The sequence below is a fragment of the Helianthus annuus genome, chromosome 16 (assembly GCF_002127325.2).
Source record: "Helianthus annuus cultivar XRQ/B chromosome 16, HanXRQr2.0-SUNRISE, whole genome shotgun sequence".
Lineage (NCBI taxonomy): Eukaryota > Viridiplantae > Streptophyta > Magnoliopsida > Asterales > Asteraceae > Helianthus > Helianthus annuus.
Genome location: NC_035448.2, coordinates 175,045,368 through 175,062,936, shown reverse-complemented (window position 1 = coordinate 175,062,936; position 17,569 = coordinate 175,045,368). Strand labels below are relative to the sequence as shown.

The following is a 17,569-nucleotide window of genomic DNA, read 5'->3' as shown; positions in this document are numbered from 1 at the left end:
TCTTAGAATAACCGATCTATGGTTATTTGATCCCATTTAATTGGGATCGAATATTAATATAAATATATTTATGAACTCGTGTTAGTTATCACGAATAGAAATACGTGTATGGATAAAGGCGCGTCTTATTGTGTGTCGTATATGATGCGGTAATATACCGTTGTTTTCGTAGGATGAAAATAAATAAATAAATATATACATATATATATATATATATATATCTATTCGAATACTTGACGTTGAAACGAATATAACAAATATATTCTTTTAATAAAAATGTTCGAACTCTAATTAGTTGAGATAAACATAGACGATTATATTTATATATATGATTTTCGAATGCTAAACGTTTGAAGTATAAATCCCGAATCGCTGATGTTTGGAATAAATATAAAACAATACATTTATTTTACAAAATATTTTAGAGTTTTTGGGCGTTTGAAATAAATATAAACATTATGTTTATTTGTAAAAACGTTCAGAAATATCAATGTTCGTAGTAAATATAAACACTATGTTTATTTATAAAAGCGTTCGGGATATCGATGTTTGAAATAAATATAAGCATCCTATTTATTTTAACTAGGTATCGGTTTCAAAATCTCATAACGTCGTCAAAATAAATATACTTCTACATTTATTTTTATAAGAAAACTTGTATCTCGATAAGGGTAGTCTTTATAACAATATATGTTTCGTAAACCGGGTTTTTAACGAAAATCGGACAGAGTTTCCTCTGTTTTTAGGATAACCTCGACATCCAAAATGTCAATATTTTAATCAAAACACAACAATTTTCAACAATATCTCATTAACATAAACACTATATATGTATAATTTTCCTTAAAAACGCAAAGAACGTAATAAGCCGCAAATGTATAAGCGTAAACTAATCGGGTCGAGCTCGGCTTCGCGTAGTCTAAAAATCTAAAAAAAAAAAAAAAAATAAACTAAATCAATCCAAACTACTTTTCGTGTCGCTAAAACTTTACCGCGTCTCGTGTTGACTGAGTTTGACCTCAGTTGACCGAGTTTGACCATCTTTGACCAAGGGTTGACCCGAGTTGATGTTTGACTGGCGTTGACCTGTTTTACCCCTGTTGACCCGAGTTGACTCGGGTGTTGACCGAGTCGACTCGGTTTGACCGAGTTGACCCGAACGGAAGCAGAATTTACTCGTTTTAACCTACATCCGAACCTGTTGAACTGAATCACTGCCCGAATCACCCTTGTTTTCTTGTAAGCCCCAAACCAACGTGAATCTGAGTAACCCGAACCAAACCTTGAAACAAATCAGAATACGAGTACGAAATTTAAACCGAGCTTGAATATCTTGACCCGAAACCACCTCCACGGTCGTCACCATCAGTCGGCCAGAGGTTTCCGACGGTGGTGTCGCACCACTACCACCATCTTCAATATCTCCACATCGGAAAACACAAAACGACATCGTCATCATCCTCACGACATCATCATCAGAAAAAAAAAGAACAAAGTGAAAGGAAACAAGGGTTTACCAGAAATATGTTGAAAAATAACCCACCACCATCATTGTCTCCTCCATCGCTCCTCCGCAGACGGCGCCGGCTGTCGCCGTCACCACCCTCCTCCGGTCTCTCTTTCACTCTCAATCTCTCAGCTTTCTCTCACTCTCTCCTCGATTTCTCGGTCCATCCGTCGCTCACCACCACCCGATGGTGGTGGTGGTGGTGGTCATCTCTATACTGATGAAGGGGGTGTAGGAGGGTTTAGATGAGGTCGGTAGACGGAGAAAACAGTACCGCCGGCACCCAGAGAACAGCCGACATCGGCCAGTTAGTCGCCGGCTGGCTGTAACGAGACAGAGAGGAGCACGAGAGGAAGGGTATGGAGTGATTGATTGTGGATGTCTGTATGTTTGAGATGGAAGTTCGAGGATTTGAGTTTCTATGTGTTTTTAGATCTGCAGAGAAAGAATGGCTACTGTTGTTGTATGCGTGTGTTTTAGTTTGGTCTGAGGTTTCAATACAAGAATAGGTTATCACTTCACTTATATAGTTAGGGTTTGGTTAGTGGGCTTGGGCCCAAGGCCCACAAGCCCACTTCCCGTGTAATGAGTGACCCGATCGCACTCACGAACCCGTTTTCTCAAACCCGATCGTCGTTTTCTCGTAAAATAAAACATTAAGGTCGAAACCCTTAAAATTGTGTAGTATATCGTTACTAAACGCGTATTTCTGTCGATTACGTTCAAACGCGGAAGCGGTTTCATTTGTCATTCTTAAATCCATTTTTCGATCTGTTTTCGTCCGCGGATACTAGAAATTGATTACGGCGCTAGATATATCATAATATTTCCATTTTGTAGGTAATACGCGTGTCCGATGTTTCCGTTTCGTTGTCGGTGCGTTACTGTTTCTGCGTTTTTCGTTCACGTTTGCGTTTTGTGACATTCGAAAGCGTGAAAATTTCGTAATACGAAATCCATAGGTTTATATTATACGTAAAAGAAAATTCGCATTTGTCGGCGTAGTCAGTATCTTGTACGGCATCAGTTCGTTATCGTTTAACGTTACGCATTTTCTCCGCAGATTATCGTTCGCGTACTGTAAAGTCGAGTAGGCGTTCCTAGGCATTACAAAAGCCTAATTAGGTTAATTCGTGCCTTAAATGCTATTAATTATCGCCTTAAACATTTGTTAATCTCGTTATTAGAAGCCGTTAAGTACCGGTTGTCACATTCTCCCCCTGTTGCAGAAATTTCGTCCTCGAAATTTAGTCTATGTTATCTTCTCAGAGTTGTGTTGTTCCTAGGTAAGTCCGAATAATACCAAAGTGAATGACCGCGTAATCGAATCAAGATTTGTTCATATTACATGAGTGTAAAGACATTTTGAATCAATAAGAACCCAACGGTTCAACTGAGTTTGTTACAGAAATCGAGTTCAAGTGAACAAGATGTTGTGATACTATTACCAATGTGACTAGGTTTACTAGGTTCAACAAAAGAGGAAATTCAACCAGTGGAATTCCAAATGAACGTTCACTAACTGCAAATCAATTTTTGAAACAATAGAATTTACTACCAACGGAATCTAGCGTTGGTTGTTGCACAAGTGAAACTCGAATTCAACAAACTCAAATAAGTAGAATCATAAAAATGATTTGTCAACTATCGAACCATTAAATGAATAAAATAAACGTGTTGGCATTATTGAGTTGCAAGGATACACGGAAATGAAATACAACAAAATTTAGTGTATCATCGTCTTAATGCATAGTTGCATTAAGACTATTTGAATGATTAGTCAAACAAAAAGCATACGTAGTTTTGTATGAAACGATCGATCAGGATTAGCCCAAGCTATAAGTTTATACTGACACCACAAAGTGTCGCAGTGAATGAAATACTTCAATAATAGCGGTGATCAAACAAGTATCACCGTGTTTTGAAATCAAGCGAGAAGTTCAACGAAGTAAATTTGAATATTTGTTTCAAACAATTCTCATTGGATCTACAACTGAAAATGGAATAAATAAACAATGTTGTCGAGCAAAGATGAAAAGCAACAAATATCACAAAATGTTCGCTCGATGGTGAAAGAACCGTTAAGAGGTACACTGGAATATAATATGAACTTGTGTACCATTATCTTAATACACGATTGTATTAAGACTGCTTTAATATGATAAATCAACAAAGCGGATTTAATATCAATAAACAAATAAATAAATAATTAAATCCGTACATGATGTGAGCAACGAGATTAGCACAAGCTTCAAATTTGTGAGAACGTTACCACAAGGTGATCGTGATCAAGGAAACGATTCAATTAAGTCGGAGACCAAACAAGCATGTTATGGTTCAAAGCAAATGAAGTGCTTGTTGGGATTATTTCGAATATGATGGCCTCAATCCATCATATGGAATCTTGAATCGAATATATATTACGAGCAAGTTCAACAATTGAACTTGGTTTAGTCACATTCCAACGATGAATGCATGTTTTAACAAGAGATTTCGGCATGGTTACAATGAACAAACCATGTAATGTATTCAAAAGAAAAGAGTTTCAACTAGTTCGTTGACTCGATATCAAAAAGTCAACACTTTGCAACAATGCGGGTCATCAAGATCACAATGCAAAGATCAAGTATAGCGAACGATATTTGAGCTTTGATAAAACGACAATTTGGAGTGAAGCCCTCCAATGGTCTTCACGGATCAACGAACCACATGCGCGACAAACAATGAATGCGTACATATGAATTCATCAAAAATAAAGCAGTTGAGTGTTTGCTATCATGGAAGAAAATCTTTGTGGTGCAACGATCATTAGGGGGGGAGTAGAAATGCAAAAATCTACTCACTATATGCAAGAAGTCGAAATTTCAACAAAAGAAATTTAAGGACTTTACCTGGAAGTTCACGTGATGATTGGTTGTTATGTGACATTACCATAGAATGTTGTACGTAGAATAATCGCCATGAATGAAGTAGGGGGAATGCGAAGACATGTGACTTCTTTTACAACGCCAACAACTGGGAGTCTCTTTAGATTAAGTACTGACTGCTGTGAAATCTTGTTCTACCGTACCTCAGCGAGATTCGTGTCGTTTGCAGGATTACATGGCAAAATGCCGCATTACGGTCCGTAGTTCTCCCGCTACCGGGATTAGCATCGTTGTTATCGTGCCCTATCATGTTTTCCAGGGGCTTTGCCTCGAAACTCGTGTCCGCTGACGTATAGTTTAAGTTTCATGTGCACTCGCGCACTAGCGTTTCGTCCCACGTAGATTACCTGCTAGGGTAATTAAAATAGCATAGACAATATAGATAATGGCGTTTACCCGAGTTGTTAGTCACGGTTTCTAAGTGAGGACCTTTAATGAATTTCGACATAAGTTTTCAAAAGATCCTAATTGCATGTTATCCAAAACTCTCAAAGTTTTGATTTTGTGTGTAATTGTTTCGTGTACCGTGTACCAAACACAACACTTGTGTATTTTTAAAACTAAAGTAGTGGACTCATTGTTTTCGGCAACGGCTGGAACCCATGTTCGAGTCATAAGCGTTCTATATATATTCATGTCTTAATAATCTATGTCCCAAGAGAAAGTGAGGTTTGAGCCTAGGTATCTCTACAGAAACCTAATTCGCTGAAACCTATAGCTCTGATACCAATCTGTCACACCCCGAAATATCAGAGCTTGGCGTGACTGGACCGGTATCTTCATTGCACAGCGGAAGCAAAAGGCTAAGACTTCTAAACAGTGAACGCCTGCTAGGTACTCGAAATCTCGTGGGTTCTCCTATTCCAACCGTTCCATAGTTTGAAAAATGTAACCTGAGAAAGAACATGCGAAAAATCAACATAAAGTTGAGCGAGTTCATAGTTTGTTTTGAAAAGATTTAAAAGAAATCTTTTTGATAACCGGTTTTAAAGTTTTTGAGAAAATATAGTAAAATTATTTTCTTGGCATGATATATGAAAGTTGTGAGTCTATCCCACGAGAGTCTTCGTAAGCAGGACCAACTCGTCCTCTTACTTGTACATAAGTTGAAAACATTATCAAAGTTTGTAAATACATGTATTATGAGTTTGCGTCAAATGAATATCAAAAAAACATTTGAAGGTTATAGCGTTGTAAGTTGGTATGAAAAGCGTCTATGAACATGTTGATCATTAATGTTTCGCGAGGACATTAATATATGCGACGACATAGGAGGTACTCAACCCGCGTAGGCAAATTTTTAGTGTCGAATCACCTCGACTGGGACACAACAGCACTCTAAGTGGTCACCCATGGACCGTGAGTGGGGCTCGCCCGTACCCATTAGATCTAACCTTTGTTCCTTGGTCCTCAAAAGGATTAATGGCACCTCAGTTACAGCCTATGCTCACATGATCTAAGAGTTCATTCCATAACTTAATCATACCTAAGTTTGACATGTATTTCCCCCGAAAGTTGTAAACCGAAACGTTGAAAGAAAAGGGGGACATGATCTCACTGAGTTGTCTCGTTTTTCGTACGCAGGCCAACCCAGTCCCGTTGTTGTAACTAGGACATTCTCGTCACTAGTCATGAAAATCATGCACGTTTTGTAAAACCGGTATGTTTAGAATAAGGCGTTCGTAAACCGTTTAAGTTCCTTGAAATCCATTCGCAAAACGATTTAAAAGTATGAGTTTTCGTTCATCGAAATATTGTTTACTTTTGCAAAAACTTGCATGTCTTTCCACCCCCGAAAACATTTATAAAAAAAAATGTAAAACAGTAAAAAGTGGGGGTTATGAACTCACGTTGACATTCCGGTGCAAAGCTAGCCTAGCGTGTTTCCGTAGTGCCGTTCCAAGAACGTGACCTCGCTAGCGTGCAACTAAAGCATTCCTAATCAAGGAATAATTATAAGTTTTCTAATAAAACAACGTAGCTAAACTACGCGTCCGAGCTCTACCGAGTCGTTAATAAAACGACTCTACGAAAGTGTTGTAAGCTTGTCTTAGAATAACCGATCTATGGTTATTTGATCCCATTTAATTGGGATCGAATATTAATATAAATATATTTATGAACTCGTGTTAGTTATCACGAATAGAAATACGTGTATGGATAAAGGCGCGTCTTATTGTGTGTCGTATATGATGCGGTAATATACCGTTGTTTTCGTAGGATGAAAATAAATAAATAAATATATACATATATATATATATATATATATCTATTCGAATACTTGACGTTGAAACGAATATAACAAATATATTCTTTTAATAAAAATGTTCGAACTCTAATTAGTTGAGATAAACATAGACGATTATATTTATATATATGATTTTCGAATGCTAAACGTTTGAAGTATAAATCCCGAATCGCTGATGTTTGGAATAAATATAAAACAATACATTTATTTTACAAAATATTTTAGAGTTTTTGGGCGTTTGAAATAAATATAAACATTATGTTTATTTGTAAAAACGTTCAGAAATATCAATGTTCGTAGTAAATATAAACACTATGTTTATTTATAAAAGCGTTCGGGATATCGATGTTTGAAATAAATATAAGCATCCTATTTATTTTAACTAGGTATCGGTTTCAAAATCTCATAACGTCGTCAAAATAAATATACTTCTACATTTATTTTTATAAGAAAACTTGTATCTCGATAAGGGTAGTCTTTATAACAATATATGTTTCGTAAACCGGGTTTTTAACGAAAATCGGACAGAGTTTCCTCTGTTTTTAGGATAACCTCGACATCCAAAATGTCAATATTTTAATCAAAACACAACAATTTTCAACAATATCTCATTAACATAAACACTATATATGTATAATTTTCCTTAAAAACGCAAAGAACGTAATAAGCCGCAAATGTATAAGCGTAAACTAATCGGGTCGAGCTCGGTTTCGCGTAGTCTAAAAATCTAAAAAAAAAAAAAAATAAACTAAATCAATCCAAACTACTTTTCGTGTCGCTAAAACTTTACCGCGTCTCGTGTTGACTGAGTTTGACCTCAGTTGACCGAGTTTGACCATCTTTGACCAAGGGTTGACCCGAGTTGATGTTTGACTGGCGTTGACCTGTTTTACCCCTGTTGACCCGAGTTGACTCGGGTGTTGACCGAGTCGACTCGGTTTGACCGAGTTGACCCGAACGGAAGCAGAATTTACTCGTTTTAACCTACATCCGAACCTGTTGAACTGAATCACTGCCCGAATCACCCTTGTTTTCTTGTAAGCCCCAAACCAACGTGAATCTGAGTAACCCGAACCAAACCTTGAAACAAATCAGAATACGAGTACGAAATTTAAACCGAGCTTGAATATCTTGACCCGAAACCACCTCCACGGTCGTCACCATCAGTCGGCCAGAGGTTTCCGACGGTGGTGTCGCACCACTACCACCATCTTCAATATCTCCACATCGGAAAACACAAAACGACATCGTCATCATCCTCACGACATCATCATCAGAAAAAAAAGAACAAAGTGAAAGGAAACAAGGGTTTACCAGAAATATGTTGAAAAATAACCCACCACCATCATTGTCTCCTCCATCGCTCCTCCGCAGACGGCGCCGGCTGTCGCCGTCACCACCCTCCTCCGGTCTCTCTTTCACTCTCAATCTCTCAGCTTTCTCTCACTCTCTCCTCGATTTCTCGGTCCATCCGTCGCTCACCACCACCCGATGGTGGTGGTGGTGGTGGTGGTCATCTCTATACTGATGAAGGGGGTGTAGGAGGGTTTAGATGAGGTCGGTAGACGGAGAAAACAGTACCGCCGGCACCCAGAGAACAGCCGACATCGGCCAGTTAGTCGCCGGCTGGCTGTAACGAGACAGAGAGGAGCACGAGAGGAAGGGTATGGAGTGATTGATTGTGGATGTCTGTATGTTTGAGATGGAAGTTCGAGGATTTGAGTTTCTATGTGTTTTTAGATCTGCAGAGAAAGAATGGCTACTGTTGTTGTATGCGTGTGTTTTAGTTTGGTCTGAGGTTTCAATACAAGAATAGGTTATCACTTCACTTATATAGTTAGGGTTTGGTTAGTGGGCTTGGGCCCAAGGCCCACAAGCCCACTTCCCGTGTAATGAGTGACCCGATCGCACTCACGAACCCGTTTTCTCAAACCCGATCGTCGTTTTCTCGTAAAATAAAACATTAAGGTCGAAACCCTTAAAATTGTGTAGTATATCGTTACTAAACGCGTATTTCTGTCGATTACGTTCAAACGCGGAAGCGGTTTCATTTGTCATTCTTAAATCCATTTTTCGATCTGTTTTCGTCCGCGGATACTAGAAATTGATTACGGCGCTAGATATATCATAATATTTCCATTTTGTAGGTAATACGCGTGTCCGATGTTTCCGTTTCGTTGTCGGTGCGTTACTGTTTCTGCGTTTTTCGTTCACGTTTGCGTTTTGTGACATTCGAAAGCGTGAAAATTTCGTAATACGAAATCCATAGGTTTATATTATACGTAAAAGAAAATTCGCATTTGTCGGCGTAGTCAGTATCTTGTACGGCATCAGTTCGTTATCGTTTAACGTTACGCATTTTCTCCGCAGATTATCGTTCGCGTACTGTAAAGTCGAGTAGGCGTTCCTAGGCATTACAAAAGCCTAATTAGGTTAATCCGTGCCTTAAATGCTATTAATTATCGCCTTAAACATTTGTTAATCTCGTTATTAGAAGCCGTTAAGTACCGGTTGTCACACTGGTGATGTGTGTTATTTGAGTGTTCAATTTCTTACAACTCTAGTAACATTGTTACAAATAACTAAAGCTCTGCCAAATTAATTTGCCAGGTTTTATGCAACTCTTTCTTCCATGTTTCATCTTGCTCTATTCATTTGAAAAAGCCAAAGATATCTAAACCTTGGACACCAATAATGCATAAACTCTCACTTCTCTTATCATACATTAATGTGTTTTCTATTCGTAGTAAAAGAAAGGCAAAGACTTTATATATCTTCACAATCAAAATCTCGGATGCGGCACGTCACCAAGGTTGTCGGTGATTGGCTGGGAAAATAAGCAGAACGTATGTTGCGGATGGATTCGACGTGACACCGAAGGTGCATCTGAACAAACCTATGGCGGTGGGTTTGAGGTTTTTTTAGAGTGATAGAGATTATGATTATGCTTGTTTGGGGAAAAAGAATGAATAAAGAGAAGGGGAGATGAGGAGAGAGATGCATGTTATATACAAATTTCTAAAGTAAGTGAGAGTGATACATACATACATACATACATACATACATACATACATACATACATACATACATACATACATACATACATACATACATACATACATACATACATACATACATACATACATACATACATACATACATACATACATAACATACATACATACATACATACATACATACATACATACATACATACATACATACATACATACATACATACATACATACATACATACATACATACATACATACATACATACATACATACATACATACATACATACATACATACATACATACATACATACATACATACATACATACATACATACATACATACATACATACATACATACATACATACATACATACATACATACATACATACATACATACATACATACATACATACATACATACATACATACATACATACATGCATGCATGCATGCATGCATGCATGCATGCATACATGCACATGCATGCATGCATGCATGCATCATACATACCATGCATCCAACATACATGCCATGCACATGCATGCATACATACATCCATACATCCATGCATACATGCATGCATACATCATGCAAATACATACATACATCACATACATACATACATACATACATACATACATACATACATACATACATACATACATACATACATACATACATACATACATACATACATACATACATACATACATACATACATACATACATACATACATACATACATACATACATACATACATACATACATACATACATACATACATACATACATACATACATACATACATACATACATACATACATACATACATACATACATACATACATACATACATACATACATACATACATACATACATACATACATACATACATACATACATACATACATACATACATACATACATACATACATACATACATACATACATACATACATACATACATACATACATACATACATACATACATACATACATACATACATACATACATACATACATACATACATACATACATACATACATACATACATACATACATACATACATACATACATACATACATACATACATACATACATACATACATACATACATACATACATACATACATACATACATACATACATACTGTAGGACCGGTTTTGCGACCGTTCGATTGCGTAACGAACGTTTCACGTGCGGAATCCGTGAACGAACGTGACCGAACACACGATAACGTACTACTAACGTGATTTCATTGATAGATTTGGTGATTCGGTACAAGATCTCACGTTTACCCTACTTTCTCTCTCTACTTTCTCTCTCTAGAAAGTCTCCTCTCCAAGTCTTCTCCAAATTCTAACTCAAGATCTCTAAAACTCTTCTAAAAACTTTTTAAAATCATAACACACACTCCTATTTATATGGTCAAGGCAACTAAATGAAAGTTCACACTAATTACAAGTTTGCCACCTTGCCATTTTAACTAAATACGACAATACGCGCATGATTCCTTCCGGCTTTTCACTACAACTCGGATTGACGAAGGCGATAGACATGAAATGCATCAACAATCTCCCCCTTGGATATTGCCGTAGTCAATTCGTAGTGAAAATCATAGCGACTTGACTTTCTATTTGAGAGACTCGAACGAAGATGTAGTCGACAGACAACTGCACTAACAAACTCCCCCTTGGATGTTGACGGAATCTTTAGTGAGAGTCTTCAAATACTCTTGCTCGAACAGAATCCCAGAGGATCTGTATTTTCTTCAGAATCTTCAGGCTCCCCCTTTCGTCAAGCTTCCGTGCTTTTGGGATCGACACCTGGCTTTCCAGATACAAGCTCCTTTAGCATTGAGCTCGTCTTCAGACTCCCCCTTAGACTCAGCTGTCGGGATCGTAGTCTGGCTTTTCGAAGCAACAAATTAAAAAACCTGCACATCTCAAACTCTCTATTACAAACCAATAAAGTTGTGATTCAACTTAATGAATCAACTAAACATTTCGAACCATTTAACCAACCTGTCTGTTCATCTTGTTTAGCCTTTGAGATTTTGAATATCAGCTTTTCAACATCACTTGTCGAAAATCTTTTTGGATTTTTCAAAATAAGAAACATAAATGCAAAGACAGAAATTAAATGCAGAAATGAAATATATACAAACATATTTTTGTGAGTTTGTGTAAGAGGATCATATCAGTATTTGAGACACATCACACGCACCGTTAAGCTTTTAGACATTTTAAGTTCTAAACGATTCACGTTGATTGACGATATTGTTGTCCACTTAAGTTTTCATACAATTTTCAATCTATTCAGGATACTATTTAAGTGTTTTATGAACTTAGTTCGATTCATGTGTCCCACCTCTTGAATATACTCCCGTATCCAGAATCCCAATATTCAGTCTTACAGGTATGAACACTACAATGATGTCTGTACATAAATTAGGGGAAAGATGCGAGAACTGAGGGATCTCAGGTCAGAACTTCCGTTCAGCAGAGAGATATCAGCTTCGACTTAGCAGTGTGTCCCCTTTAGAGGATCTTTTCAGCTACAACAGATGATTATCAATTTTATTGTCTAATCAGCTGAGGGCTTTATGCTATGTTTCAAGCATTTTGCGGAAAGTATTAGCCAAGGACTAGGTCAGAACTACCGTTCAGCAGAAGTCCCGGAATAATACCCCAGATGTCACACCCCCAAAATCCACATGCGGAACACCACCGCTTGGAGGCGTGACTGACCAGGATCCAGCCACCAATTATACTGAGCCTTGAATTAATAGTAGAAATATTTAATATCCAAAGTAGTTAGCAACATCGCAGTTTAAGTTCGATAATTAGTTTAACAAAACAACGGAAGCATAAACCAAATAGTTTTAAAGATAGTTCTTAGTTCAAGATAATTAACCCAACACACGGGTTTTGACGAACACTACACATCCCCAAGCAGCAGCTCCTCAGTCACTGGATACGTGCAAAGCATGCAGTAAGGGGTCAACAATAATGCTGAGTGAGTTCACTAGTTGTCCAGTTTTAGTTACCAAAAACTTAAGTTGTTTAGATAAAGCATTTATAATCACGTTGTGGGGAGCTACCCCACCTGTAAGCTCACTAAACTGTAGATACCGAAACTGTTGACGGAAAGTGGTTGTGCCCCGAGTCAATGTCTATCGTCATTGACCATGTTGCAAGGTCTACTAGTTCACGCCTGATCTCCCCCGGTCACGGTGTGAGGTTGTCAAACCTAATAGCGCTATCAACTAATAACCCGTTCGCCCCCGGCGATTAATCGGTACTGTACGCAGGGACTTAAAATGATAGAGTTTCGTTTAGCATGGCTAGTTGTGATTTATAAATAATATCCAAACATATCTCCCCCGGAGATAGTAATTACCCATTCTGTTTTCCCCCGGAGTAATGGGTTAAAAGTGTTTTTCCCAAAGTTGGTAGTTTGTTCGTGCCCCTCCGCGGGACGCATGCTTTTAGTGTGTGAACTCACCTTGGGTTGCTCGGCAGATTAGGTTACTTGTCAAACACGTTGGTCACCACGTCCTAACATGGTTACCGGTAAGTCAGGTTTGGTGTACAAGCAATCACGTAACATCTACACTTAACTAACACGTTGCATGCATACAAGTAAACAGTGGGTTATTGGGCCGGCCCTAACATTTACAAAATCAAACAGCAACACATAGTCCAGTCAACAGGTAGCCCATAATACACACATTATGGCCCAATAACCAAAGTGAACAGCCCAGTCGCAACAAGGTGGTCTCGAGTCGCAACCATGAGGTTTCGGCTTGTCACGCTGTGGTTGCGAGTCGCAACTGCGGGGTCTCGAGTTGTCACGCTATGGTTACGAGTCGCAACCGCGGTGGTTTCGAGTTGTCACGCTATGGTTACGAGTCGCAACCGCTGTGGTTTCGAGTTGTCACGCTATGGTTACGAGTCGCAACCGCTGATCTCGAGTCGCAATGCTGTCCTTTCATGTTCACGTGCAGATTCAGATACATCAGGCTAAATTGTACCATGTAATCAGGCCCAAATCAGGAAACAGCCAATAAGGTTTCAACTAACAGTTTTCCTAATTTGACCATTAATCAAATATGGATCAAATCATAAGGGTTTTCACATATTCAACCATCATTCAACATGTTCATAACAAGTTCATCCATATTCAACATTCTAGGGTTTTTATATCAAACATAACCATACATTTTTATGAACCAAAATCACCTATTTTAACAAGATCATTATGCAAAAACAAGAAAACATAGTTTGGTTGGCCACAATCATTCTTAAACTACCATTTTCTAGCCATTTTTAAACATGTTACCAAGTATTTACACATAATGGTTTACACATATAGTGAAATTCACAAATCAACCTAAAAATCATGCATAACAATTCTAACTAAACACTTTCTAGTTCATTTAATACACATAAACACACATAAAATAATCACTAACCGGTTGTGAAGAAGGTGCCGAAACAAAGGAAAAGGAACCGAGAAAATGGAGTGTCCGAGTGATGATGATCTTGACCGAGATTCTTGTGAGATCCGAGCTCGAAAGTTGGAAGAGAATGGGATGTTGTTTGGGGTTTTCTAGTGAGATAGAGAGGAGTGTTTGTGTGTTTGTGTAACAAATGAAGGAAAGTGGGGAAAGTTGGGATTTTATATGAGGTTTCAAAATAGGCTAAGGGGGTTTCGGCCCAAACCGGTTACGGCCCAAGAGGCCCACTCGAAACCGAGTGGCCCACTCGAAACCGAGTGGCCCACTCGAAACCGAGTGGTTGCGAGTCATGGTCCCGAGTCACTAGCATATACGCGTATACTTATATATATAATACATACACAACACATATCATGCAAAAAGTCAAGTTTCCATTCAATAACATATATATACACAACAATATTACAAGGTGTTCGTTCGGAAAAACCTAGAGTGTCACATTATCCCCAAGTTTTAAGAACTTTCGTCCCGAAAGTTTAGGCAGCCACTGCCAAGCTAGCGTGTTTCAACGGGGTGTCACATCATCCCCCCGTTAGTTTGGAATTTCGTCCCGAAATTCGGTTGTAGCTTCAGTGCTGGAGTTTTCGTTTGGGAACAACTGGGGATACTTGGACTTCATCTGGTCTTCCCGCTCCCAGGTAAACTCTGGGCCACGCCGTGAGTTCCAACGAACTCGCACGAGAGGTGATCTCAATCGGTTCCTCAGTAAAGTGTAGCTGTTCATCAATAGTGAGTTCCTTGAAAGGAATTATGAGTGTTTCATCTGACAGACACTTCTTCAGATTAGACACGTGGAAGACATTGTGCACTGCACTCAGCTCTGCAGGCAGGTTCAATCTATAAGCAACCTTACCGATTTTCTCGGTAATTTCGAATGGTCCAACATATCGCGGATTCAGCTTGCCTCGTTTACCGAAACGAACCACACCCTTCCAGGGTGAGACTTTAAGTAGAACCCGGTCCCCGACCTGGAATTCTAGCGGTTTCCTACGCTTATCAGCGTAGCTTTTCTGACGGTCACGAGCTGCCGCCATGCGTTGTCTGATCTGGGTAATCTTTTCCGTCGTATCTACCACTAGTTCTGGGCCTGTGATTTGACTGTCACCGACCTCCGCCCAGCAAAGAGGTGATCGGCATTTACGACCGTACAATGCCTCAAAAGGTGCCGCCTGAATGCTAGTGTGGTAGCTGTTATTGTAGGAGAATTCCACCAGCGGTAGATGCTTCTCCCAGTTCTTGCCAAAATCGATCACACATGCTCTAAGCATGTCTTCCAGGGTTTAGATAGTGCGTTCAGACTGCCCATCCGTTTGTGGGTGGTAAGCGGTGCTCATGTCCAAACGTGAGCCAAAGGATTTGTGCATAGCTTGCCACAACTCGGAAGTAAAACGAGCGTCTCGGTCGGAAATAATAGAAGTTGGCACTCCGTGTCTCGAGACTACTTCCTTTAAATAGATTTCTGCCAAGGTAGAAAACTTGTCTGTTTCCTTAATGGCCAGAAAGTGTGCAGACTTAGTCAATCGATCTACTATCACCCAAATAGTATCATTCCCGCGTTGGGATCTAGGTAGCCCCGTAACAAAATCCATGGAAATTTGTTCCCATTTCCACTTCGGGATTTCTGGTTGCTGGAGTAGGCCTGCTGGTTTCTGATACTCAGTCTTGACTCTTGCGCAGGTCAAACATTTGCTAACGTATGCAGCTATGTGGGCTTTCATGCCAGGCCACCAGTAAGTGGTCCTTAAGTCGTGGTACATCTTATCTGAACCAGGATGTACTGAATAACGGGACTTATGGGCTTCGTCCATCACAAGCTCACGCAGATCCCCGTAAAGTGGGACCCAAATGCGTCCTGCCACATAGTAGGCGCCGTCTTCTTTTTGCTCTAGTCGTTGTCTCGATCCTCGCAGGGACTCAGCCTTGACGTTTTCCGGTTTCAGAGCTTCAGTCTAAGCATTCCGAATCTGGGTGGGGAGGTTAGACTGGATGGTAAGTTGTAACGCTCGCACGCGCTTGGGCGTAGTGTCTTTTCGGCTGAGGGCGTCTGCCACAACATTGGCCTTGCCCGGATGGTACTTGATGGCGCATTCATAATCATTCAGGAGTTCGACCCATCGACGTTGCCGCATGTTTAATTCCTTTTGCTTGAAGATATGCTCGAGACTCCTGTGATCGGTGTAAATGGTGCACTTGGTACCGTACAGGTAATGTCTCCATATCTTAAGCGCAAAGATCACTGCTCCTAGTTCCAAGTCGTGCGTTGTGTAGTTCCTTTCGTGCGTCTTAAGTTGTCGAGAGGCGTAAGCAATAACTTTGTCGCGTTGCATTAACACACAACCGAGCCCATGGATGGATGCATCGCAGTAAACCACAAAGTCGTCAGTGCCTTCAGGCAACGAGAGAATAGGAGCACTACAGAGGTTATCCTTTAGTTTCTGAAATGCGGTTTCCTGAGCTTCACCCCATTTATAAACCATACCCTTCTGAGTAAGTGCCGTGAGAGGCTGAGCGATCTTTGAGAATCCCATGATAAATCTTCGATAGTATCCCGCTAGTCCTAAGAATTGGCGGACTTCGGTCGGAGTCTTAGGGGTAGGCCAATTCTTTATAGAGTCGATCTTTGCAGGGTCGACGTGGATTCCATCCTTGTTAACCACGTGCCCAAGGAAATGGACTTCTCGAAGCCAGAAGTCGCATTTCGAGAACTTGGCATACAGTTGCTCATTGCGAAGGAGTTCGAGGATAAGGCGTAGGTGCTGTTCATGCTCTTCTTGACTTTTCGAGTAGATCAGGATGTCGTCGATAAACACAATCACGAATTTGTCGAGGTAGGGTTTGCACACTCGGTTCATGAGATCCATGAATACCGCGGGCGCGTTGGTCATTCCAAAGGGCATAACAAGGAATTCATAATGACCATAACGAGTTCTGAATGCAGTTTTGGAGATGTCTTCATTACGGACCCTTAGCTGATGATAACCTGATCGCAGGTCAATCTTAGAATAGTAGCTCGATCCTTGCAACTGATCGATTAGGTCGTCGATTCGCGGGAGAGGGTAGCGATTCTTGATGGTAATCTTGTTCAGCTCACGATAGTCAATGCACATTCGGAACGTGCCATCCTTCTTCTTAACAAAGAGTACCGGTGCTCCCCTGGGTGATGAACTAGGGAGGATAAACCCTTTATCCAATAGTTCCTGTAGTTGAGTAGAGAGTTCCTTCAATTCTGCAGGGGCTAGTCGATAAGGCGCACGAGCTATAGGCGCTGCTCCGGGAGCTAGCTCGATTTGGAATTCGACCTGACGGTGGGGAGGGAGTCCAGGTAGTTCCTCAGGAAATA

General features: G+C 39.7%; 2 long non-coding RNA genes across 7 annotated transcripts in view; both read right to left on the bottom strand.

Annotated features, from left to right (window-relative positions):
• Nucleotides 1-2,011, bottom strand: part of LOC110916940 — a 3,886-nt gene extending 1,875 nt beyond the window's left edge. For 3 of the 4 annotated variants that reach the window (XR_004883048.1, XR_004883046.1, XR_004883047.1), the window contains exons 1-2: nt 1,518-1,998; nt 993-1,422 (exon numbers count right to left, since the gene is read on the bottom strand). This is a non-coding gene — a long non-coding RNA (uncharacterized LOC110916940). Of the gene's footprint in view, nt 1-794; nt 1,423-1,517 lie in introns of those variants that run through there. The other variant, XR_002580143.2, reaches the window with a different exon arrangement.
• A 3,135-nt stretch (nt 2,012-5,146) lies between these two features.
• LOC110916935 lies at nt 5,147-8,487 on the bottom strand. Of its 3 annotated transcripts, XR_004883044.1 has the most exons (4): nt 7,997-8,480; nt 7,473-7,902; nt 6,285-6,372; nt 5,147-5,327 (listed from the first exon to the last, which is right to left on the bottom strand). It is a non-coding gene; the product is annotated as an uncharacterized LOC110916935 (long non-coding RNA). The 3 variants fall into 3 exon arrangements; XR_004883045.1 differs by lacking the exon at nt 6,285-6,372 and having other exon boundaries at nt 5,148-5,327; XR_002580139.2 differs by lacking the exons at nt 5,147-5,327; nt 6,285-6,372 and having other exon boundaries at nt 7,279-7,902; nt 7,997-8,487.
• Nucleotides 8,488-17,569: the final 9,082 nt, after the last annotated feature.